The sequence below is a fragment of the Psittacula echo genome, assembly GCF_963264785.1.
Source record: "Psittacula echo genome assembly, chromosome: 4".
NCBI lineage: Eukaryota > Metazoa > Chordata > Aves > Psittaciformes > Psittacidae > Psittacula > Psittacula echo.
Window position 1 is genome coordinate 79,189,544 of NC_137738.1, and position 25,780 is coordinate 79,215,323.

Here is a 25,780-nt window from a genome sequence, read left to right on the forward strand (position 1 = left end):
TGCATTGTTATAGCATTTTTGAAGATATGGTTAGCAGTAATTTGTTTCTATAAAAAAGATGACAACTAAATTAAAAACTGCCACAATCGAACAAACCCATGTTTTCCCCAGTGAAAACAATAGCTCAAGTCCTTGTATATCATATTTTTCTGATATTGGAGAACTACCAAGGCTCTTTGCAATTTTTCATTTCTTCCCTGAATTGCAATTTGGATATGAAAAAATTCTTTTTCTTTATGGATGGCTCTCCTTATTGCCGTAATGGATCCTCTTGCCAGCGTAACTAGAACTGAGATATGTCAATGAACAATCAGAATAAAATGAGTAAGAGCTACCTCACAGAAAAGTTCTTACTGATGATTTCCACTCCAGATATGCCAAAGACCCAGATTTTATCCACCTGCTGTGTTGGTCTTTCTAGGTACATTATTTCATTATCCAGATGAGAATTAAACAATTGCTGATTCGCATGAGTATTCCTTTTGAATTTGTACTGCTTCAGCAATCAGATATCTTTCAAGTCCCAAGTAAATTATACAGATATCTGGTTGACAGCTTGCAGAATTCTTCTGGGATACTGAAAGCAAAGCAGGAAAGGGAGATAAGGATTCAATTAACAGAGAGTCATTAGGATGGGGTCAGACATAATAAGAGTACCTTCTAGTATCTTCCCAAAGGTTTTCGAATATTGGCATACAGGGATCTCAGACTTTGGCTTCAGAAGGGTGTTCACACATTACCCTATTTATTAAAGCAAAAATTAGAGAGGATTATGAAAGAGAGATAGAAAAGATTTGTAGACCAGCCTGTCAGATTGTTTCCTACTGAAAAAAAATCTATCTTTAAATGTCTTCACAGACATCTCTATCCCTATTGGCAAGTGCTCCCAGGTATTAACTAGAAATAAGCTTTTATTTTTTATTAGGTCTTCTATTATGTGTCACATGAAATAATCACTCTTTATATGTTTTAACAGCCTTCAGATATTTATAGAATATCATGACCTACTTTGTCATCACCTAACTATTAAACTTAGCTTTTTTAATCTTTACTCAAAAGTCAATTCGTCTTTCCTGTTTATTCTAGTTATGTTTTTATAACATAGAATTTTCATCTAGAAGAAACTTTAATAATTTTCTTGTTTCTTGCTCTAGAATAATAATATTCAAAATTATCATACTAACATGGTTTCTAAGACATCAGTAACCCTTGCATCTTTGCTGCTGCATGGATCTCCATCCCCCCATCTGCGCTGAGTTGGCAGACTGAAAGACCTTGACAGCACACTGTTCCTCAGACACTGATGTGGTGCCCCAAGCTTATCTCTAGAAAATCTGGTTTTATGCCTCCCCCCTTCAAATATAGTTTAAAGCTACATGCATTTATGATTATCATTGCTTTTTTTTTTTTTTTTTTATGCAGTATTCTTTCAGTTTTAAGTCATAGTTTTAAGTCATAGCAAGGTAATTCCCAAACCTCCTTGGAAGTAATTTTATTTAATTTTGTCAAATACTATATCAAATCCTGCCTATTACTATATCGTCACCTTTCCCATGTAAGATTGTTAACAAATGTCAAAATGTTAAAATATGTTGTTGCTTCTTTGTGGAATATATATTTAGCTTAGGTTAGAGATTTTCTGTTTTTTTGCAGGGTTTTTTCCTGTTTCTTATCTTTTGTTTTTCATTGAATGTTGAGTAAAAGAGTACATCCAAACAGAGCATTTTATTCTTTCACCTCTGTATAGCAAATAACAAAGAATGATGAAGTTATTTGCTGGTTTTAGTAATACAGGTCAGCAATACTTCTATGTAATGTCCTACTGTATGGTAAAGTGGCTATATGTCCAGTTTGTCAAAATGAATGGCTTCTTCGACATTGAAATAGAGGAACATATCTTTGAAATTGCTTCCTGAGGACTTCAGTGACAGATAATGTAGTTGCTGATCTGCAGTTGGTCAACTTCAGGGTAAGATATTTGGAAAGGGGGACAGGACTGCACATAATCTGGAAGCACATTAGTCTTTAGAGAAACCTTGAAAATACTTCTGCTACTTGGACTGGTATGGTGGTTTAATCCCAGCTGGCAACTAAGTACCACATAGCCACTGTCTCATTCTCTCCTGCAGTGGAACAGGGAGGAGAATTGAGAAAAACAAACAAACAAACAAACTTGTGGGTTGGGATAAGAACAGTTTGATAAATAAAATTAAGTAAAATATACTACCAATAATAATAATATTGAAAAGGGAAATAACAAGGAAAGATATAAAACTAAAAAGAAAACAAACAATCAAACAAGAAAAACCTACAAACAGACAAGGAAAACCTACAAGCAGAAAACCCCAACAAACACAAGTGGTGCATGGTACAGTTTCTCACCACCTGCTGACCAATAACCAGCCCTACCTGAGCAATGACCAGTTCCTTGCGGGTGACTCCTCCCCATGACATGCTGTGGTATGGAATACCTCTTTGGATAGTTTGGGTCAGGTGTCCTGTCCCTGCTTCCTCCCAGCTTCATGTGGCCCTTCTCACTGGCAAAGCATGAGAGACTGAAAAGTCATTGATCGGGGTAAACGCTACTTAGCAACATCTAAAACATTGGTGTGTTATTATCATTGTTCTCAGACTAAATACAAAACACAGCACTGCACCAGCTACTAGGAAGAAAAATAACTCTATCCCAGCTGAAACTAGGACAATAGGTTATCAATCTGTCTCAGTAAGAATCGCCTTTTCCTGTCATGCCCTTTTGTGTTGGGGCCACTCATGATTATCTGAAGTTGAAGAATTATGTCCTCAGAATATTTTTTCAGTGTGCACTTCCTCGGTTTGTTTTGTTCAAGAATTTCACATAAAAAATGATCTTTTTTTTAATTTTGAGTATGTTTTCTATGCTTGATATGACATCTCAAGGGTAAATTGTGATGTTATATAATACTGAAAAAAAAAAAAGGCAGTTTGGGAAAATTCTAACAGGAAATTATGTCTATGAAATTGCTAGATTTTTTCAACAGTAGTAAACCTCTTTAGGTCATGTATGTCACAAAAAGCTTTTTTAGAAAACAGCGCTCTAAGATTTTCTAAATTAATTTGGATTGCCAATCATATGGACAAACTCATAGCCCTAAAAAAAAAAAAAAAAAAAAAAAAAAGACGATTGTGTCATTGAAAATACAATGAGATTTAAAAATTCTGTTGTGATGATTATTCTCAACACTCATATAATTCATCGTTTCTGCAGTGATATAAGCCAGTAATCTATACAACAGTTTCACACATCCAAATATTCTTCATGTCATGTTACACTAAAGAAAGATTCATTATACAAATTCTTCAAGTCTAGTAACACTAATATATATTATAGTACATACCTGATAAAAGTAGGCCTAACTGAAATGGCTGTGAAAGGAAAAAATTAGAGAATCGGAAAGAAAAGAATGAAAGTATAAAAACAATGTAATTTAAAAGAAAAAAAGGTGAAGCCCCCCAAGCACATTCTTTTTTTATGAGTATTAATGGAGAAGTTATTTTAACATAAAACCTTATTTTAATATTAAGCTTGAAAAAGTAACCCCCCCCCCATAAAGAACAGGCACACAAATAATTCTTTTACTAGTCATTTGAAAAAAATGAATAATTCTTCCTAAAAACATTTAGAAAAAAAACAAAATAAAACAAATGTAATTTGACACAGTAAAATATTAAAATAAACAAATTCAAAAAACCAGGAACAATTAAAGGAACTGAAAATTTATCTATATCTAGGATTGCAACTCAACAAGTCCATAAACATGGTAGCGTTTCATGTGAGAGGGAAAGACTCAACACAATGTGAAACAACGAAAGTAATTTCTGTACTGGCTGTGCTGCAATGAAATTCAAGCCCTGATATGGAAATAAATGATTGAAACCTACAAATAAATTTACATGAAAGAAAATACAGTAAAAAACTCCACATTAAATTACTCAGTAAATTCTAATTAACATGCTAGTGTATTTCATAATGCCTTTGGCTCTAATGGAAAAATGAAAACAAAACTGGGCAGCTGTGTGCATTGTCAAACCTCTATATTCAGGTTTTACTAGCTGATCTTCTTTCAGTGTTTACATTCCCGACTGACCTAGGCTATAAAATGGTGATTTTTTCCTGCCACAGTCTCATGTCTGCTATTCATTCAGTTTGATTCTGCTTTCCATAAATGAAGAAAATTGCTACCTTTTTTTTTTTTTTCCTTGCATTCAGGCTAAAAAAATGAATTCCTAGCTGTTATAATTTGAGACATTGTTTGGGGGAATTGAAGCACGGCTTTAACATATAGCTCCAAAAAGAATAGACAACATGGAGAGCCAAAGGAATCTTGGTGTCATAGGATGCTGGGTTTCTTCGTTCCAAGGAAATTAAACCCTTGGGAAAGAGGTCCCTATGACTTTCCCTGAAGAAGCTCTACAAAACTCTGTTGAACACTAAGCTAGGTGACCTTGCAATAAAACTTTCCTTGAAACCAAGGATTCTGATTTTTCTAAAATGGAAAATCCTTAGCCTAATAGACATAATATATATCCCACTGGTTCCTGGCTAAGCATTCTCTGTCTTCATCATTGTTTATGTTTTAGTCAACATTACGTGAATTAAAATACATTCTTATTCTTATTTCTTGATCAAGTACCCTAACAGATACTGTCCTAAAAATTAGAATGTTTCATACACACTGAATTACCTGTAAATAGTTTCTAATAAATCTAATACTTTGTTCCTTTGACTTTAATTCACTAGTTCAGTTTATTATGTTTGATGGAAAGAAATAATTAAATCCATTTTGGTTCCACAGAAAACAAGTCAAAAAGGATCATTAAAAAAGAGCCTGTATCAGTAGGAAAACCTGGCCAGACACACATATTCAGGCTGTGTAAAATGTATTTTCAGGACACACTAAGTATCCTGCTCATGGACTCAGTTCTTAACAGAGAGCAATCCTTTTGGATTGTTATGGGAACCTACAGGAAACCTATGGGATTTTTCTGTCAATGAAGGAAAGGGTAAGAGACAATGTCCTCCTTACTGTTTTTTTAAGTCCTTCCGTTTCATAGAATCATAGACTAGTTTCTACCTTACTTCCGTGTAACCTCACCACCTTATTTCTGTGTAACCTCACCACCATACAGCTACTCCTCTTTATCTTACTTTAGAAAGGACTGGTAGAATAGGGTGGATTAGTTGCAAAACCAGAGAGATAGCAATATGTCCCTTTTTTAGCTACGCTAATATATACAGAGAATAACTTATAGTTTCAGAAAAGTTTCCAGTCTGAGACTAGTTTAATAAGAAAGCAATTGAATCAGCGCTCCTCCATTAGTGATATTATTAAAAACCTCTTGGCATTCTGTAAAGGAATCACTTCATTATGTTAAAAGGAACATATTTTCTTTATTTGTTTGAAGAATATTGACTAGAATAAAGGATTTTTCTTTTTAAAGAAATGTCCACAGAAAGTAATAAAAGAAAATCTATTTTTTTTTATCAGGTAATTGATGATGTTGGAGAGAATTTATATGCCCTTGTAATAAGTAGAATATATTCCATTGAGTTTTGAGCATTTGCTTTGTGTTTACTACCATCTGTCATATCCCATGTAATTTCACACAAATGCCATGTGGCTATAAATATTACAGAAAAAAAAAACAAACCTACATGGAAGTAAAGCTATACAGAAAATATTCTGCTACCTGAAAATCCATTAGCTCGAATTCTTCCTAGGTAGATTTGCCATAATTTTTAATGATTCTTGCCTAAAAAGATGGTATTTTTTACTAAGAAAGTCATAAAGAGAACCTTATCAGGAAAGATATATTTAGATTTGCTCATGCTGACTGTATTGCTGAGGGTGTATTTTTAAACAATAGTATAATTTCCAAATAATACCTCCAATTAGATTTTACTTACATAATCACTCAACAGCTACAAATTTCACAAGGTATATAGACTTATACACTTTAGCCAAAGCCTTTGCTGCTACGCGAAATCACATCAATTTCATATTAATGGATTCCATGTTATAGAAAATCAAATGTCCTAAAGTAATAAAACAAAGACATCTGTAACCCTAAGTACCCCACACTGGAATCATTGAACCATAATTTTCATATATAATCTGCATAGCTTAAAGATAAAAAAAAAAAAAAAAATACGTAATTAAATTTGAAATTAATAAAAAAAACCCACCCACAATGTAGAAAAAACTTTTAAACTAGAACAAAGTCTACATAAAAAGCTTTTAACTTTCACCAAAGCATGTGACTAAAACAACTTAAGGCTCATAATAAATTCAATTCAGCCATGTTTTGCTCAAAGTTTGGTTCCAACTAGGTCGCATTCAAGGGACACAACCAAAATAAAGAAAAATAATAAAATAAGACAAAAATGAACAAATATGTCAGCATAGACTTTCCTGTGTGGAATGTCAGTTATTTTTTCTAGACAACAGCTTATTTAACAAAAAAGTCATGCAAATGTAGAATATTTTTAATCACCATCTGAATACCATAGTAAAGTGGTGATGTTGAGACAGGCCTTGCCAGGAAGCAGCAAGTGTAGGGCTGCTCCTGGGGGACCAAGTCAGGAGCCAGAGTGTCCAGTCAGAAGCAAAAGGAGACTGGAGTCAGGCAAGCTACCTGCAACATAGATCTGATGCTTGTCCAGAAGACAAGGCTAGAGGCTGGCCTTCTAAGGACTGCTAGTGCCTTCAGGACCCTGGCAGGCATATACCAGAAAGCAAAATAATATAAAAGCTAAATGATGTGCTATTCTATAGGGGCACTTATACATAAAGAAGCTACCCTAAATTAAAGACAAGTAGTTGGTCATGTTCTTTAGGTGCTCTTAAAATCTCTGTGCTATTCTTATAAATTTCCTCACATATTAATACTGTCTAATCCAGGTAACATTGCTGAATCCATCTCTTCAAGCCTTTTTTTCCTAACAAAATTGTCTGTCAAACCACCTTAATAATGATTTCTACAGTGTCGTTTTTAACTGATTTAACTGCTCTCGTGAGTCCAGGAAAAATAACTTTATTGACTATATAAAGTGTTCACTATATTGGACACTTGTGCCCAAATAATCTTTTGGCTGGTATTTTACCTTATTGGCTATTACTTCTTGGACGTTTTTCATTGCCAAGATCCCTCATGGAGGAGAAAGAAAGGAGAGATGGGTGAGGACATAAAAAATGAAAAAATGGACAAGCATTAAGACTACAAGAAAGAATAAAGATGATACTCATGTGGTCATGAAATGGTATCTATCATCCCATATTCATCTCTTCCATAGATAAGAAAAAAAAATAGGTGGAGGGGAACAATGGAAGTCATTAAACAAGTTCATTCTCTCATATGAAATCAAGCATGTGTTGCTTACCTCTCTCTTCAGATTCTGGAGTACAAGCATGCTCCATTCTCCTTTGCTATACATCAGTACTGCAATTTGCATTTTGAAACTACCCAGTTTTTAGATCACATCCACCAATTAATTAACTACTATAAATTTTTTTTAAAGGACAAAATACTAGTATTTACCACTCAGCAAGCCAAAGTTTTTACTGTTCTTCAGGACTCATTTCTCTTTTGATAGGCAGATTTTGCAACAGGAAAATTATATTAATTTCAAAAGAGTAAGATCAACTAATTCGTAACATTCAATCAGCTTTTGAGGGGATGATGAAATAGCAATGTATTCCTACAAATGATACTGACTTATATCTGAAATTATAGGATAGTAGATGAAGTATTTTATTTGAAGATTAAATTAAGTTCCAGCCTTTAAGGTGAGGGCATTTGTGGCTATAGTTACATACTGGGCATGAGTAGATATATAATTTAAAATGTAACATTGTTGTCAAACTCAAGGCATTATAACTTCTTTTTCACAGTCTCAAAAATTCCATTTCCCAGCTCTCTTGATAATCTAAAGCATTTATGAAGACACTTTTAAATTTGGATCTGGAAGAGTTTGTCCAATCTATGACCCAATAATAACTTCCAAATCATTCCAGTTCACAGAGTTAGAAATAGAAACTTCAGACTGAGTGTCATCGTTTATATTCTGCTTTCCTTGATCACTGTAATAAACTTCGGATGTATATTGCTTTTATATATCTTAACCATATCAAACCTCAATATTGAGTTGTTTTTCTCATGGAAAAAAATAGAACCATTCTGTAAATACTTTTTAAAATTTAATAGAAGAAATTATTCCAAAGAATGTTTAATATTTAAAAACATGCTACTAAAATGTTAATAGACTGACTTACTCACCCAATTATTTCACCAAAGAAATCTTCCAAAGAAAGCAACGTAAAAAAAAAAAAATCAACAATCTGTGATATTTTTCCTTTATAAGCATTTATGAGAACAATTTATAAAGAACTGATTGTACAAAGTTATATCAGTATGCTGTGCCCTTAATTTTCTTTTAGAGGATGTCGGCTAAAAAAAACCCATGAAAGGTGAATCAATATTTTTAAAAATGTATGCATTTAAAAAAAAAATCTAGTAGTGGGTGATTTTCTTTCTGCATTTTGCATCTTATATGTAAATAGATATTTATTTCAAATAAGTTAGCTATAATCTTGACAGATCATAAACAGTAAACAGTAGCAGCTCTTTTAATTTTAGAGTTCAGTGGCAAATTCATTAAAAAATCTTAAGGGATATTTTCTGTACTGTTGATCATGTTAACGTATTTGATAAGAGGTGTCCTGGGTTCAGCTGTAGCAGTCATTTTTCTTTTTCTTAGTAGCTGGCGCAGTGCTGTGTTTTTTACTTTAGCCTGAGAACAATGCTGATAGCACACTGATGTTTTTAGTTGTTGCTAAATAATGTTTACTGTGGTCAAGGACTTTTCAGTCTCTCATGCTCTGCCAGTGAGGAGGGCCACAGGAAGGAAGCAGAGACAGGACACCTGACCCAAACTAGCCAAATGGGTATTCCATACCACAGCACGTCATGCCCAGTATATGAACCAGTGGGAGTTACCCGGAAGGCATGGCTGCTTGGGTCGGGCTGGGCATTTGGTGGGTAGTGAGCAATTATTATTATTGGTGGTAGCAGTAGTGATTTTGTGTTATACCTCAGTTTTTTGACTGTTCTTATCTCATCCCGGGGGAGTTACATTCTTTCAGTTCTCCTCCCCATCCCTCCTGGAGTGGGGTAGAAAGAAAAGGGGGAGTGAACGAGCAGCTGCTTGGTTCTGGGTTACCGGCTGAGCTTAAACCACTTAAATCTGGACATTTTAAGGTCTCAAACTGAAGAAAAATAATTTTTGTAGTAGGGGTCTATATAATTTGTGGTTATACCAGGTGTCATTTAACTTTCAAACCTGTCAGGTCTCCTCATGGTTGTAAGTTTGGCAGGTCTCCCAGTGTGGCTTTTGCTGAAATTATATAAACAAAATATGTATTTTATAAGATAATTTAAAATTCTTGGACAAGAAAAGGTCACTTGGCCTTAACAAACCTTTGCCCTTTAAATTTAGCTCTATCTATCCCTGGGTTAACATTAAAGTAGATGAAATTCTCATTAAAGATTTGCAAAATATTTAACCTGAAATTAAAGTATACAAAAATGATGTTTTGTGAAGTCTGAAAGCTGCCATTAATTTTATGTTTTAGAATTGTAAAGATGTGTGTGAAAATATTGTAATCATAGCTAAAGACACCATTTTTTTTCCTCCAGTGGACCACATCAGCAACACTTACATCCTATATTTTGCAGATATCCTTGAAAATCATATTTCAAACAGGAGAAATTAACCACAGGATAAATATTTTCAAGTTCACTTTCCTAACTTCTTTTAACCCGATTCAAATCTTTCCTCATCATTTTTACAAACTCACATCACAGGCACAGAAATGCATTTTATTGCACAACGAGGTTATTGATAATCCATATCACTTGGCAAGGCATGATTCATACAATTACACTCTATTTCCTTTCTGGAGCAGTGGTGTTGCATACAAACTGAGCATTAGAAATGATCCTGGGTTGTTGCTTTTTATCCTTGGGCTATATTCAGGCACTGTATCAGAGAATATTAGTTGTCCTCAGTTGAAAGCTTTCAATCATGTCGTGGTTTAAGCCCAGGCCGTAAATTAGAACCACGCAGTCTACTTCCCCCCCCACACCTGTCTTCCTTCCGCTCCTGGAGGGACAGGGAGGAAAATTGAAAGAATGCAACTCCCACGAGTTGAGATAAGAACAATTTAGTAACTAAGGTATAACACAAATCACTACTGCTACCACCAATAATAATAATGATAGAGGAAATAACAAGGAAGAGAATACAACTGCTCACCGACCAGTATCTCGCCCCCATCCCACAGCGTTCCAGCCCTTCTGGGCAACTCTCAGTTCTACCCCCTGAGCATGACGTGCTGTGGTATGGAATACCTCTTTGGCTAGTTTGGGTCAGGTGTCCTGCCCCTCCTTCCTCCCAGCTTCCCCTCCTCCCTGGCAGAGCATGAGACTCACAAAGTCCTTGGTCAGGGAAAACATTCTGACCAGTAACTGAAAACATCGGCTTTATCAGTATTATTCCCAGGCCGAAAGTCAAAACCACAGCGCTGCACCAGCTACTAAGAAAGAGAAAAACTGACTGCTGCTGCTGAACCCAGGACACTGCAGCAGAATGGACAACCACATGCAAGTGGTCAGGTTCATGCCCTGATATATACTCATGCAGTGTATGTTTTTATTCTAGACACTGACTTTTGATGTAATATTTCATAAGCAGTGAAAACATTGAAGAATAAGAAGATAAGCAATATTCTATTAGAATGAAAAAATCCAAGATGTTTGAAGACATAAACTGGATAAATGAAAAAAGAAAAGAAAAATGAATTGGAACACAAATAGAAACACTCATGATAATATATAAAGATATTTAAAATATCTTGATGACTTCAGATACGAGCAAGCTACTGTTCTAGAAAACACATTTCAGAGGAACAAAAAATTACTGTTTTCAATATAGAATTAGTGAAGCAAAATATAATAGCTTCTGATATACTGGTTAAACTGGATGGTTTAATAACTTCTTATGGCCTTAGGCTTTATGAATTAGTAAATTTATGAGTAAATTAAATACTTGATAAATTCATTGTAAACTTTGTCATTTCAACATACAGATATATTCTGTGCAAGCTGCAGTTTTGTCAAGATTGTGCCTTTATTGCCAAGTATTGTAATGCTGCAGAAATTTTTAACATTTGGTATCATCATGCTTACTTCTGCAATTTCTTTGTTTTCCAGTTTGTTCTCTCCTCTGTCAATTGCTAGAACAACATGTGGAATGGTGTCTGAAGGTTTTTGTATGTCAGTATATCTGTCTATGCATATGAATAAATTCCCCTGGTAGTACAAATCATTCAAAACTGAAGTGTTTGAGAAATTAGTTATAATACTCCAAAAGCATTATTTGCCATTTGGAAAATGCAGAATAGAATGAAGAGAAATGAAACTTCTGAAGCGTGGAATATTACAAAATCAGTTTGGTCACATAGCACCAATACTCATTTTCAGATCACTATATTAAAACAAGCAATCATGTTCAGTTTAATTAGTCATTCCACTGTAGTATATTTTACATGTTCCTTTTGTCATTTTTAACAAAACCAGACACCTTAACTTTCAGTATTTTCTCAAAAGAATGGCAGATAGAATCAGATTTATTTCAAGTATTATTACATAATGATGTGATAACCAATCTGCAAAAACAGCATTGTTTTGTCTCATTAGGCATTTTTGAACATACTTGTTTCCATCTTCGTATAGTCAATGAAACCAGAAATTGGAAAAAGTAATTCACTTTTTTTCTTGCTGATGAGATACACAATATTCTGATGTTTTGCCTTATGTCATTATAATTATCTCAAGGAGGGGCTCCCCCTGAGCAGTGAACTGATGCCCCTGCAGAGCCCGCAGGTGCAGATCAACATTTTTATCCCAATGGAATTTGGGATAAAGAAAGAAAAATGTTGGTAAATGTTCATCCAGCAATATCTTGCTCTAATCTTTCTTAAGTACCTAATAATCACTCTATTAGTGCCACTTTTCAAACACCTAGGCAGTTTCTTTTGAAACACAAGGGCACATCACACATACTAGCTTTCTTTGGCCTGAGATCTGCTAATAACCAGATCTTTGAAAGTTTCCTGGACACCTGTTTGTGATCTCACCAGTGTAAGCAGCAGCTTTTACTGTGAGGTCACCTGGAGACAGACAAATAATGTTTGTTAACAGTAATCCAGTATAATAGTCCAAAGAATAAACAAACAAACAAAAACCCCTGAAAACAAACAAACAAACCCCAAACAACCCCAAACTCAGTCTTCTTTGAAAGGGTTTGGTTTTGTTCCTCTGTGCATAAAGCGTATAGAGCATGGCACTGAAGGTGAAATTAGTTCTCATTCTGTTTTTCAACAGTCACTTCCATGTGTTGATTCACCTTCTTTGTACATAATCAGACTATAGCACTTTTAATAAATCAAGACACAATCAGAGTGAATTTTTCCTTTTTTTTTTTCTTTTTTTTTTTTCTTTTTATGTGCTTTTTTCTAGTCTGCAGAGAAAGCAGATGGTTAGCAGTTATGGTCCTATGGTCTGCTTTTGGCTATTCATTGATACAGAAGAAGGAGGAAAGTACCAGCAGCCAGGATCCCTTAAGCAAAAAGCACTTCCAGGAGGGTGAGTCACAGCACCTGAGGGAAGCAAGCAGTGTGCTCATCATCCTTCTCATTTATTACCTGAGAGAGGCTGACAGCAGATGGAGTGAAAGAACATAGCTCTCCTGTAGGGCTAGATAAGGAAGCAAGATCATTGACTGCTATGTACAAAAAGCACAACAAAGACACCAGTGGAAAAACTGCCTGGAATCAAAATAAGGAAATGCATAAAACAACAACAATAGCATCAATAAGACCAATAACAATAATAAGCAACCAGACATCATAGACCTGTGCACTTCAACATTTCTGCTCTTTTGTCTCGTAATAGGACGATGTGCCAGTTCTACCCTTACAAATGAAATGTTTATGAAATATACTTTGTGGTCATACCTGTCTATTATCTTTAGATTAAAATACATCACCAGCTCCACCCTCCCCTGCTTTAACATTACCCTCTTATTAGATTCCAGGGTGTTTGAGACAAGCAGGTGTTCAACAGTCTGTATGGAGTTTCTACTGTTTGGCTTTAATTTACTTCTGTTCCCTTCTCTGTAAACTGCAGTGTGATATATATTATCAAGTAAATATGGAATAGTTACAAAAAAAGTCCTTTAATTTCTTTTCCTTTTTTTTCCTTTTCCTTTTCTTTTTCTTTTCCTTTTCCCCTTTTCCTTTTCCTTTCCTTGCAATATTAACACAGACAAGTTGAATAGAAATAAGTAATGCCACAACCAAAGCAAAATAGGAAGACGAGATGCCTCTGTGGAAGCCATAAGATTTTAGAAGAGATAACATTTTCCTTCAGTATTGAAAAATATGGAGCAACTTATTGGACTAAACCAGCTTTCCTCCCTTGAGAGTCTGGGGCCAGTAAGCCCAAAAGGTTTTATCCAGCGTTAACATTAGGTGTGCGAATGTTCTCCTGTAGCTTCTTCTTTACCTTGAGAGAAAAGAAGTATGCATATAATAGAAAACACAGATTTTGGGAAGCTCACTGGAACACCTAAACTAAGGAGAACATTCATTAATCCATTGAGAATGATATTTCATCCCCTGTTGATACTTTTTTCCCAGTAATAGAGTAAAACTTGTACAAGGAAAGGAAACATGAAATTCTGTTTCTGCATAGAAACTATGCAGAGTATTCTTGTGGGGTAAAACACGTTGCAATTTGAGAGGAATGCTCCAATTTCACTTTGTGTCAATGCTCAGCAAACCTACGTAAGACCTTAAATGTTTCATGTTTCTATAGACTATGAAATGAGTCTGCAGAACTTCAAAGAATGGGACTAGTTAAGGATGCAACCAGAATTCCAATTGTTGGCCTACTTTTCAGCACCTCTGTTATTATTTACAGAACAAGCAGAACCCATTCTGTCTGGCCTGCAAATTCTTTTGCCTAGTTTGAAACTACAAAAGATTAATATTTTGACAGTTCAAAGCAAATCAGCCAAGCTGCTTTGAGCTTGTAGGGTAGTGAAAAATGTAACGTTTCTTCCTTAATTTACACATTCGTTATGTTAATTCTTTGAAATTATTTTGGGAAGAATGTGTTAGCAGCCATCACCAGAACATACTCATTTTCATGTGAGCATGCATGCATGTTCATGTGTATCTGTTCAGCAAAAAAGGTTGTATATGGTTTAAAATAAACTTGTCCTCATTTGGCAGACTGAGGTTTTCTTATCTTTGTGGATTTTGCTATTGAATTATAATGAGATTGTTGATTTTAGACAACTAAGTATTCTCACTACCCCTATATCCCAAAGTGACTTGCTATAACATATATATTCACTGTAGGATAAGTGATAAGGATAATATATTAATTCCAGTTTTAGGCTGGATACCCCTTTCCTCTTTTATATTGTTGATGATGCCAGATTGGTGAAATGGGAGACTAAATCTGCATTAATAAATTAAGCATGCCCATATTTACTCTCTGGGTTTGGAGCCTGCATTATTAAACTTTCTCACACACCATTACTGGGAGACCACATCAAAAGTACTTGTGCAATATTAACCCTTCAAAGCATTCCCAGGCACTGTCTGGGAAGTGTTAGCTGGTCCTGACCAAACTGTGCTATGAAGTATAGCAGCAATTTAATAATACAGTTGGCTGTCTTCCACGAGTTTGGGATGGTTCCCGACCAGGTTAAACCTGTATAAGTGTAACATATATGTAACCCTCCTCCCAGGGGTCCAGATGGCTGTGGTACAAGGCCTGGTTTTTGAGCAACCTGAGAAACCTAAGCAACCTTGGCTTAGATTTCTGAGAAAACTGCTAAGTTGTCAGGAGGAGCCATGAGAAAGTACATAAACTGCAGCCACTCAAGGTAAGAAAGGTAAAATTTCAGACAGAGACTGTTGAGACTGGGTAGTTAGCAGCTCAAGGATTCAGGAGGGAAAACACTGATACAAAAAGGCATAAAATCCTAAGGAAAAAAACCCAGGTAACTGGAAAATAGCAACTCAGCAGAAGTAAAAGGAGCAATGCAGTTCAAAAAGTAGGGGCAGCCAACCTTTATTCATCTGTCTGAATCAGTGCCTTGCCAACAAAGACTTATTAGGTGTCCTACCATAGGTGGTGAGCAAGTTAAGCCTGTGAATCATCACTATCTATTGTATATGTTTGCCAAAAATTAATTTTTTTTGTCTTTAAAGTAGCTTATGTCCTATCTGTAAAGCTTTTTGGTTCACAGCAAAAGTTGTCCAAACAAAATAATTCAGAAAGGCAAAGTTGTGAGAATATATAAAAAAAAAAGAAACCAAAAAACCCAAATAAACTGTTTGAAGATATTCGCTTAAAAACTATCTCTTTCCCTCTATCAAATGTTTTTGTCCTGTTATAAAATGTACAGAATAAATATTCAGTGGATATCCTATATTCAAATTGCAAACTTTCAACCACATTGAATGAAGTAAGTATGAAATACAAATCATTTACTGCATTCTGTAGGCCTGACGAGGTATAGAGTGTCGTGGTTTAAGCCCAGGCCGTAAATTAGAACCACGCAGTCTATTTCCCCCCCAACCTTTCTTCCCCCCACTCCTGGAAGGATGGGGAGGAGAATCGAAAGAATGCAACTCCCACGGGTTGAGATAAGAACAGTTTAATAACTAAGGTATAACACAAATCACTACTGCTACCACCAATAAGAATAATGATAAAAGGAAATAACAAGGAAAAGAATACAACCGCTCACCGACCAGTACCTCATCCTCACCCTGCAGTGATCCAGCCCTTCCGGGAACTCTCAGTTCTACATCCTGGGCATGACGTGCTATGGTATGGAATACCTCTTTGGCTAGCTTGGGTCAGGTGTCCTGTCCCTGCTTCCTCCCGGCTTCTCCTCCTCCCTGGCAGAGCATGAGACTCACAAAGTCCTTGTTCAGGGAAAACATTCTGACCAGCAACTGAAAACATCGGCTTTATCAGTATTATTCCCAGGCTGAAAGTCAAAATCAGAGCACTGCACCAGCTATTAAGAAGGAGAAAAACTGACTGCTGCTGCTGAACCCAGGACATAGAGACATAAAGGAGGGCACAAAATCAGGAATCTCCCATATCAGGATAGACACACCCCTATGGGGGCTACAGAACTGATGGACAGGGGCAGAGCAGCTGGTGTCATCTACCTGGACTTGTGCAAAGCGTTCAACACTGTCCCACATGACATCCTTGTCTCTAAATTGGAGACATCAATTTGATAGGTGGACCACTCTGTGGATAAAGAACTGGCTGGATGGCAGCACACAAAAAGTTGTGGTCAATGGCTCAGTGTCCATCTGGAGACCTGTAATGAGTGGTGTCCCTCAGGGATCAGTGTTGCGACCGATCCTGTTCAACATCTTTGTCGGTGACAGTGGGATTGAGTGCGCCCTCAGCAAGTTTGCTGATGACACCAAACTGTGTGGTTCAGTTGATACACGGGAGGGAAGGAATGCCATCCAGAGGGACCTTGACACACTTGTGAGGTGGGCTGATGCCAACCTCATGAAGTTTAACCCTGCCAAGTGCAAGGTCCTACACCTGGGTTGGAACAATCCCAGGCACAGCTACAGGTTGAGCAAAGAAGAGATTCAGAGCAGCCCTGCGGAGAAGGACTTGGGGGTGTTGGTCGATGAGAAGATGAACGTGAGCCGGCAGCGTGCACTCGCAGCCCAGAAAGCCAACTGTATCCTGGGCTGCATCGAGAGGAGAGTGACCAGCAGGTTGAAGGAGGTGATCCTGCCCCTCTACTCTGCTCTCATGAGACCTCACTTGGAGTATTGTGTGCAGTTCTGGTGTCCTCAACATAAAAAGGACATGGAACTGTTGGAACAAGTCCAGAGGAGGGCCACGAGCATGATCAGGGGACTGGAGCACCTCCCATATAAAGATAGGCTGAGAAAGTTGGGTCTGTTCAGGCTGGAGAAGAGAAGGCTGCGTGGAGACCTCATAGCAACCTTCCAGTATCTGAAGGGGGCCTATAGGGATGCTGGGGAGTGACTCTTGATTAGGGACTGTAGTGAGAGGACAAGGGATAACGGGTTCAAACTTAAACAGGGGAAGTTTAGATTGGATATAAGGAAGAAATTCTTTACTGTGAGGGTGGTGAGGCACTGGAATGGGTTGCCCAAAGAAGTTGTGAATGGTCCCTCCCTGGCGGTGTTCAAGGCCAGGTTGGATGAAGACTTGGGTGGCATGGTTTAGTGTGAGGTGTCCCTGCCCATGGCAGGGGGGTTGGCACTAGATGATGTTGAGGTCCTTTCCAAGCCTAACTATTCTATGATTCTATGATTCTAACTTTATCCTATATTTTAAATGTATTAATATGGTTTTTATGTGAAATATATGGATCTTATCTTGTACACAACCTGATTTTACATGACTATCTGACCATAAAAGATTCAATCCAAGATTGAGATTATATTAGAATAGCATTAGTTGGATGGGAACATTGAGAAAATTGTTCTTTATTAACCTGCCCTCAGATGACATTTCTGTTTTACTCTAATTCTCTATCAGTGAGAACAGCCAGGAACTATATAACGTGTCATGTTAAACATCTAAACTAAACAGAACAAAGAACCAAAACAGGATAGACAGTGATGCTTTCCTGTTCACCTCTGCTCCTCTTCCTAATTGTCAACTGTTATGTACTTTCCTCTTTTCTGAATCTCATGATCAATGTGGCCAAAAAGATTTGAGTTAGTAGATGTACAAATTTGGACTAATAAAAAATGAACACCATTTACATTCTTAGTTCTGCTTGCAAGTTCTGTTATTTTGGCTTGTGTGGATCTCATCTAATGAGACAGTGGTGATTTAATACAGAGGGCATATGCTGTTGTGTGTTTGTTCATGCCTTTACACATTCTCTGTGGACATCTATGAAGGTAGGATATAATAAGAAAGAACATAAAAATCTAATGTAAATCTAAATCTAAAATAAAAACATAGAGCAAAACCATCAAAATCTTCTTGAATTGGCTTCTTTTTTATATGCACAAAGTTTAACGTTCATGAAGGTCTGTCCAAATACATCTTTTCTGTTTTCTATATATTTTGATTTTATCACAGGACTCTCCTATTTTGATCTGTCTGCTATAGTTTTAAAGAATAAAAAATAGTATTTTAAAATTTGGCATTTAAATAGAAAACATATTTTACCTGATAAAAAGTTTAAGTTGCATAATTTGTTATTGCTTTCCAGTAATTTCTACCTGCTTCACTGTTAGCTTGCAGTATGTATACTGTCTTGCCAGGCTTTTTCATTTACTTAAGCAGGGAAATAGGAACGTACAATATAAACATATTCAAGGAAATATTTGGTGGCTAAAGAACTGGCTGGATGGCCGCACACAAAGAGTTGTGGTCAATGGCTCAATGTCTGGCTGGAGACCGGTAACGAGTGGTGTCCCTCAGGGATCGGTGTTGGGACCGGACTCGTTCAACATCTTTGTTGGTGACATGGACAGTGCGATTGAGTGCGCCCTCAGCAAGTTTGCCAATGGCGCCAAGCTGTGTGGTTCGGTTGACACGCCGGAGGGAAGGAATGCCATCCAGAGGGACCTTGACACACTTGTGAGGTGGGCTGATGCCAACCTCATGAAGTTTAACCCTGCCAAGTGCAAGGTCCTAAACCTGGGTCAGAGCAATCCCAGGCACAGCTACAGGTTGGGCAAAGAAGAGATTCAGAGCAGCCCTGCGGAGAAGGACTTGGGGGTGTTGATCGATGAGAAAAGGAACATGAGCCGGCAGTGTGCGCTCACAGCCCAGAAAGCCAACTGTATCCTGGGCTGCATCGAGAGGAGAGTGACCAGCAGGTTGAAGGAGGTGATCCTGCCCCTCTACTCTGCTCTCGTGAGACCTCACTTGGAGTACTGTGGGCAGTTCTGGTGTCCTCAACATAAAAAGGACATGGAACTGTTGGAACAAGTCCAGAGGAGGGCCACGAGGATGATCACGGGACTGAAGCACCTCCCGTATGAAGAGACGCTGAGAAAGTTGGGTCTGTTCAGGCTGGAGAGGAGAAGGCTGCGTGGAGACCTCAGAGCAACCTTCCAGTATCTGAAGGGGGCCTACAAGGATGCTGGGGAGGGACTCTTGATTAGGGACTGTAGTGAGAGGACAAGGGATAACGGGTTCAAACTTAAACAGGGGAAGTTTAGATTGGATATAAGGAAGAAATTCTTTACTGTGAGGGTGGTGAGGCACTGGAATGGGTTGCCCAGGGAGGTTGTGAATGCTCCATCCTTGGCGGTGTTCAAGGCCAGGTTGGATGAGGCCTTGGGTGACATGGTTTAGTGTGGGGTGTCCCTGCCCGTGGCAGGGGGTTTGGAACTAGATGATCTTAACGTCCTTTCCAACTCTAACTATTCTATGATTCTAAATAGTCCCCATAGTCATTCTCATACCAGTAGAGCTATGTATGGCCATCTCAATATCTAGGACTTGAGTCACGATCATGATGATGGATTTCAAAACATTCTGTTCCTTACCAGACCTGGCAAACTTCTGCAAAGCTGCTTAGTTTACTTTACAACTGGAATATGCTAACCTAATGTGCTTTTGCAGTGACTTGTTTTGCTTCTATTTCCCATTCATAAGCAGTACTTCCCATTCCTCTGCTTCGCACTTCCTCTAGAATAGCTGCTAGCTCGTTCTTTCCAGTATTCACGTGTCACTTTAAAAAACTATTAAAAAATTACTCAAGTAATGTGAAAACAAAACATTCATGAGCTTTAAATTGTTAGCATACCTCTGAAAATTAGCTGTAATACACCTTCCTGTGGCCTTGCGAAAGGCACTGAGAATTAAGACTTTACAAAGAAAGATTGGTTAAAACTCTTTTACTTGCACCATCTGCCTTCCTTTTCAGTTGCATTCTATGCTCCTCACCCACCCCTTCCCTGAGGGCTGTCTCCATCATCAAAGCTCAAATTTGGAACTGTGTCAACAGTTTGTTCAGCAGTTTCAGGTGAAGAACGACAGTCGAATACCAATTGCAGTGCAACTAAATAGGATACTAAAATGTTAGTCAGATCCTTCTATAATAATGCCAATAGTTTGATGTACACTTCTAATTCCTCTGTTTAAAAACAGACCAACTGAGACAGAAACAAACCTTGGGTAACAAACTGATCATGGCACTTTGTAAGCTCAGAGTTTTGATCTTTGACCTACCTACATATATTGTGAACAATTTATAATATTCCCTTTCCAAAGCTTTTCCATGAAGTTCAAACAAGCATACCAAGACAACAGTACCAAAAAGAAATGAAATAGATGGGTTAGATACTGAGGGAGTTTTTGCCATATCATAAATTTTACAGCTTAAAACTTTATTTATACAAAGCTAGAGTTCCTAATAATATGTGTGTCAAAAGAACCTTGGAGCCAATTGGAAGAGCAGCCAAGAGCCTCTGTAGTCTATACAGGCAGAGAGTAGGAGTAAAATTCCTGGATAAATAAGTTAATTTTTTATATAACTGTCAGTTTGTTTCTTTTAATGTATCACTAATCACGTCTGTTTGAATATGTGTTCATGTGAGATATTAATACAGTTTTTTCACAATCAAGGACTCCTTTGAATGTACAGCTTTTGCTGTTCAATAAAAAATCAAGCTTGTTGTTTCTTAATAAATAAGAAACACAAAAATAAATAAATGAATATGTAATAAAGTATTATGCACAAAGAGTTGTGGGGTTCAATAAAAGTAAACCAGGTTTCTAGAACTGCAAATACCATAAACAGTTAACCATTTGGGTCCTTTTTAGTTTTTTTTTTTTTTTTTTTTTTGTATAGTTGGAATGCTTTTTATTGGCCATTGTTTTCAGAATATCTTTTAACTATTTCATTTTACAATGCATCAGATCTTGTGTATGATTCAAACTAAATTACAGTGGTTCAATTCATAGTTTCAGCAAATTAAAGAAAAAAGAATCTTTCAGAGAACGTTGAGATTTTTCCAATTAACTACTTTGACTGAACTCAAGTTGTTCATTAAAACACTCCTGTGGTGTTTGATCTCAAAACAATCACTGCTAGACATAATATTTATTGAACTACTAAGGAATCAAATATTAGGTCACCCAAAAATGTTTTTGAAACTGGAGTCCTTCTACAGAGCAATATCTCAGCTATAACCTCTTACTATGTTTTGGGCAGAGGCGGTGGTATAGCAAGGTTTGATCAAGAACCATGTGGTATCTGAGTATTTCTGCTCTGTGGAGTTTATGAGTGACCTGTACAGCCTAGAACTGCTAAAGGAAAAGCAAGTAGTAAATACATTTATTACTGAAGCAATACCTAACAGATTTATCTGAGTTCCAAGCTCAATACGTCCTCCTTGAGGTTTCATTATCATGATGTCATGAGCAAAACTGTGGGATGTCTGTCTCGATTATTGTAAGTTAGAAAAGATTGGTCCTAAAGCTCGGATCTTTGTATGTATTGAGCATTACTAAGACACCTCTGAATTTATCAAAATCGTCCTTTATTCATTGGTGAAATCAGCCACAAACATAGCATCTTGGATACCTGAACTGCTACTTGTTAAGTGGTGTAGTGTGAAAATTCAATGTCAAAATCCAATTATGGACTTTGACTCTAACTTAATGCTAAAGCCACAAACTCCTACAGCATATGTTTCTTGTAAGACAAGGAATCTTTAGCTTTGCATCTTCTCTGTATGTGCTAAAAATAGGTAGAACCCAAGGGGTGTGTCTATCCTGATAGGGGAGATTCCTGGTTTTGTGCCCTCCTTTATGTCTCTATACCTTGTCATGCCTGCAGAATGCAATAAATGCTTTGTATTTCAACCTTTACTTCATGAGATGTGGTAAAAAGTTTGCAAGTCATTAAGACCATATGAAATTAGACGAACTTTAGAGAGAAGAGAGAAGTCACTGACCTTAGACGGTTAAAATTCAAGTATCCTCCTCTGTTTTCATTGGTGTGAAAATAAAAGCAAAGCCTTTTGCAGAGGTGGTGAGTGTTCTCAGTGTCCGTTATTCACAATTTGAGCACTCATATGACTTTGGATCACTTTCACTTTGTACTCTTTAATGGAATTTAGAATCATAAAATCATAGAATAGTTAGGGTTAGAAAGGACCTTAAGATCATTTAATTCCAACCCCCCTGCCATGGGCAGGGACACCTCACACTAAGCCATGTCACCCAAGGCTCTGTCCAACCTGGCCTTGAACAGCACCGGGGATCGAGCATTCACAACTTCTTTGGGCAACCGATTCCAGTGCCTCACCACTCTCATCACAATACTGATCCCTAAGGGGCACCACTCGTTACTGGTCTCCAGCTGGACACTGAGCCATTGACCACACCACCATCTAAATCTAAAATTTAGATTTAGATGAATGCTAAGGTCTCATTCACCACTACGTCCCACTAAGTATTAGCATTTGCTGACATCAACACGGAGACTTCCATTTATGTTTGGTGGAACTAAGGAGAGGATAAATGTTTTTGATCTGATATGTGCACTGACTAGTTATTGTTATGTGACACTGCAAAGGAAATAATGAGAAGCTGTTTGGCTTGAGCAATTGTTTTGTAGTGCAGTTTTAATTAATAAATACTGGCTGGTGGACATTGCTTGAAGTTGATAAATCTCAACAGATGACTGAATACAAATGTTTTTTTGTTATGGATGAGGATGCAGACTCCTACACAAAGTAGAAAGTACATTTGAGGAGTTAAATTATTTGTGTTTAAGGTATTTAGAACATTTTAAAGTTACTGGCATTTAAGTGACTTGCTCAAATTCTCTAAATGCTGATTTTGCTAGAGAAGTAACTATGTAGCATCAGCAGTGACATATTATTTTAATTTAGAAGTGCTATTCCATTCCTGACTTGAACATCTCTCTTCTTTCCCTTAATCAATACAATCCCCTAGGAGAAACAATATGTAGCAAGTTAAAACACTTGTACAAAAGTGAGGGTTTAGTTTTGTGTTTTAATAGCCACAAGCAGAGACTGGGCAAGCAACGTCTGAATTCAGGTAATCCTTGGCAACTAAAAAACAGGTAAATGCTGCTAGCATAAATTAATCAATAAAATCTGTAAAATGTGTTAACCTAGGAAAATTATTAATTTTATGTAAATTTAAACCTTTAGACTGGAAGCTTTAAACTGGAAAATTACTCTGAGATATGTGCTGTACTATTCAGCAGGAGTTTCACAACCCTAACACTGGATAATGATAATGATAATACTCTGAAAAGTATTACAGTTTTGTAGTCAAAAAATGACTCTTAAGGAAAAGAATTTTGCTTTCAAGCCTACAAATAGTTAAATCCAGTTTCATGTCTATCTTTACATGTGTGTAATCACAGCCTGAGTTACTATTAGTTGTTTTCAATGCCTTATTATGTTCTATTTATCAGGTGAGATAATTTTATGATTTTAGATTTTTCAGGAAGTTTGAAAGGATTTTTTGAGCTAAAATTTATTTCACATCTCCATCTAAAAAATCTAAAACTACAAGGAATCTTCAACAAAGATCCAAAGTAATAAATACAACAGCTGATGACCAGAATAGCAATGCCAAAATTAAAAATAAACTGACAAAATAAGTGTAAATTAAATGTAAAAGCTCTAACCTTGAAATGAACACATGCTTCAGGAGAACTAAGAAAGGATCTAATCATCAAAAGATTTACTAAACCTATCCATTTGATAACATACCAAATTAATGTTTTTTGAGAAAAAAGTATGAACTATACAAGCCATCAGAATTTGTTTGTTGGTTTTTAAAATCAATTTATATCTTCTAAATTTTTCTTTTAAATTATAGTATAATTTAAAAATATATATACTGGTGTCGTGGTTTAAGCCCAGGCCGTAAATTAGAACCACGCAGTCTACTTCCCCCCCACACACCTTTCTTCCCTCCGCTTCTGGAGGGATGGGGAGGAGAATCAAAAGAATGCAACTCCCACGGGTTGAGATAAGAACAGTCCAGTAACTAAGGTACAACACAAATCACTACTGCTACCACCAATAATAATAATGATAAAGGAAATAACAAGCAAGAGAATACAACCGCTCACCAACTGGTACCTCACCCCCACCCCGCAGTGATCCAGCTCTTCCAGGAACTCTCAGTTCTACCTCCTGGGCATGACGTGCTGTGGTATGGAATACCTCTTTGGCTAGTTTGGGTCAGGTGTCCTGCCCCTGCTTCCTCCCGACTTCCCCTCCTCCCTGGCAGAGCATGAGACTCATAAAGTCCTTGGTCAGGGAAAACATTCTGACCAGTAACTGAAAACATTGGCTTTATCAGTATTATTCCCAGGCCGAAAGTCAAAAACACAGTGCTGCAACAGCTACTAAGAAGGAGAAAAAATGACTGCTGCTGCTGAACCCAGGACAACTAGTGTGTAGAGTTCTTTAAAGACTATTGCAAATAAATAAAAAATAAAACCCACAAAACTCCCCAATATATTTCTTCTTCTTATAAGATTTTTTTTTTTAAAAAAAGGAAAATCCTAAGTATGAGACTCACCCAAAAAGGTATCCCATGCAGGTGCTAAAAGAGATGGAAAAATTATTACATAATTTAAGTTTTGCCTTTGCTTTTTTTTTTTTTTTTATTTTGCTCCTATTCTGTAAAGTCTTGGGTTATTCTAGCAGTCATTTGTGCAAGATCCTTCATTCGCTCTCATGCTGATACGGAAGCTCTATAAGGTTTCTCACTGTATGTCCTTATGAAAGGGCGACCATCTGTCCTTTTGTAAGTATGGAATCTATGATTCTGTAATTTACAGAATTAAAAATAGCATAAAGCAGACTGCGGCGGCACCTCACAGGTACATGAAAAAAAAATTCAGCAACCCAATTTCTTAATGTAAAATATTAGCGATTCTTATACTCTAATTTTTAATTTGGAATAGCAGTTAGGTTGATGGTTGTCTGAGGCAGAGGCATATAATTTCATCTGGGACTTTGGATGGGAAAATTACACTGCTTCAAGTGCTCTTGAACCTATAAATACAAAAAAAGTAATCTTTTTCAGTAGTATAAATACTAGTACATAGTCAATATCTCTTATTTGGATAAAATCAATAACAATAATAATAAAAACAACAATTATAACATTTTTAAGGCTTGTGCTTCTGTCTAGGAATGTTGTCAGGTAAGAGTAGACTTCTGTATAGTACAGTGCTCCTGAGGTCTTTGTTTATATCTGAAAGTAAGCCATTTGTTGTGCCAGATTATAGAGTTTGTTTCTCTTTCCTCTTTTTTTTTTTTTTTTTATGGTGAGAAATTATGCCATTACAATATTTAGAGTTAACAGTTGCATGCTCACTAAACAAGCCCCATCAATATATTTCTCTTTGACGCTTACTATGATAATACACAGTAATTAGATTCAGCAGTAAATCCAAACACAGCTCTGAGGCACTGATTTTCCAAATGGTTCTGTCAAAACTATGCGGTAAGAAATGAAGCAGCAGCTTGATAAGTCATCTCATAAAATGATGTTAAAATCTGATTATTGAGTAGAAGATATCAATATGTTGATAGTTTTTTTATTAAGACAA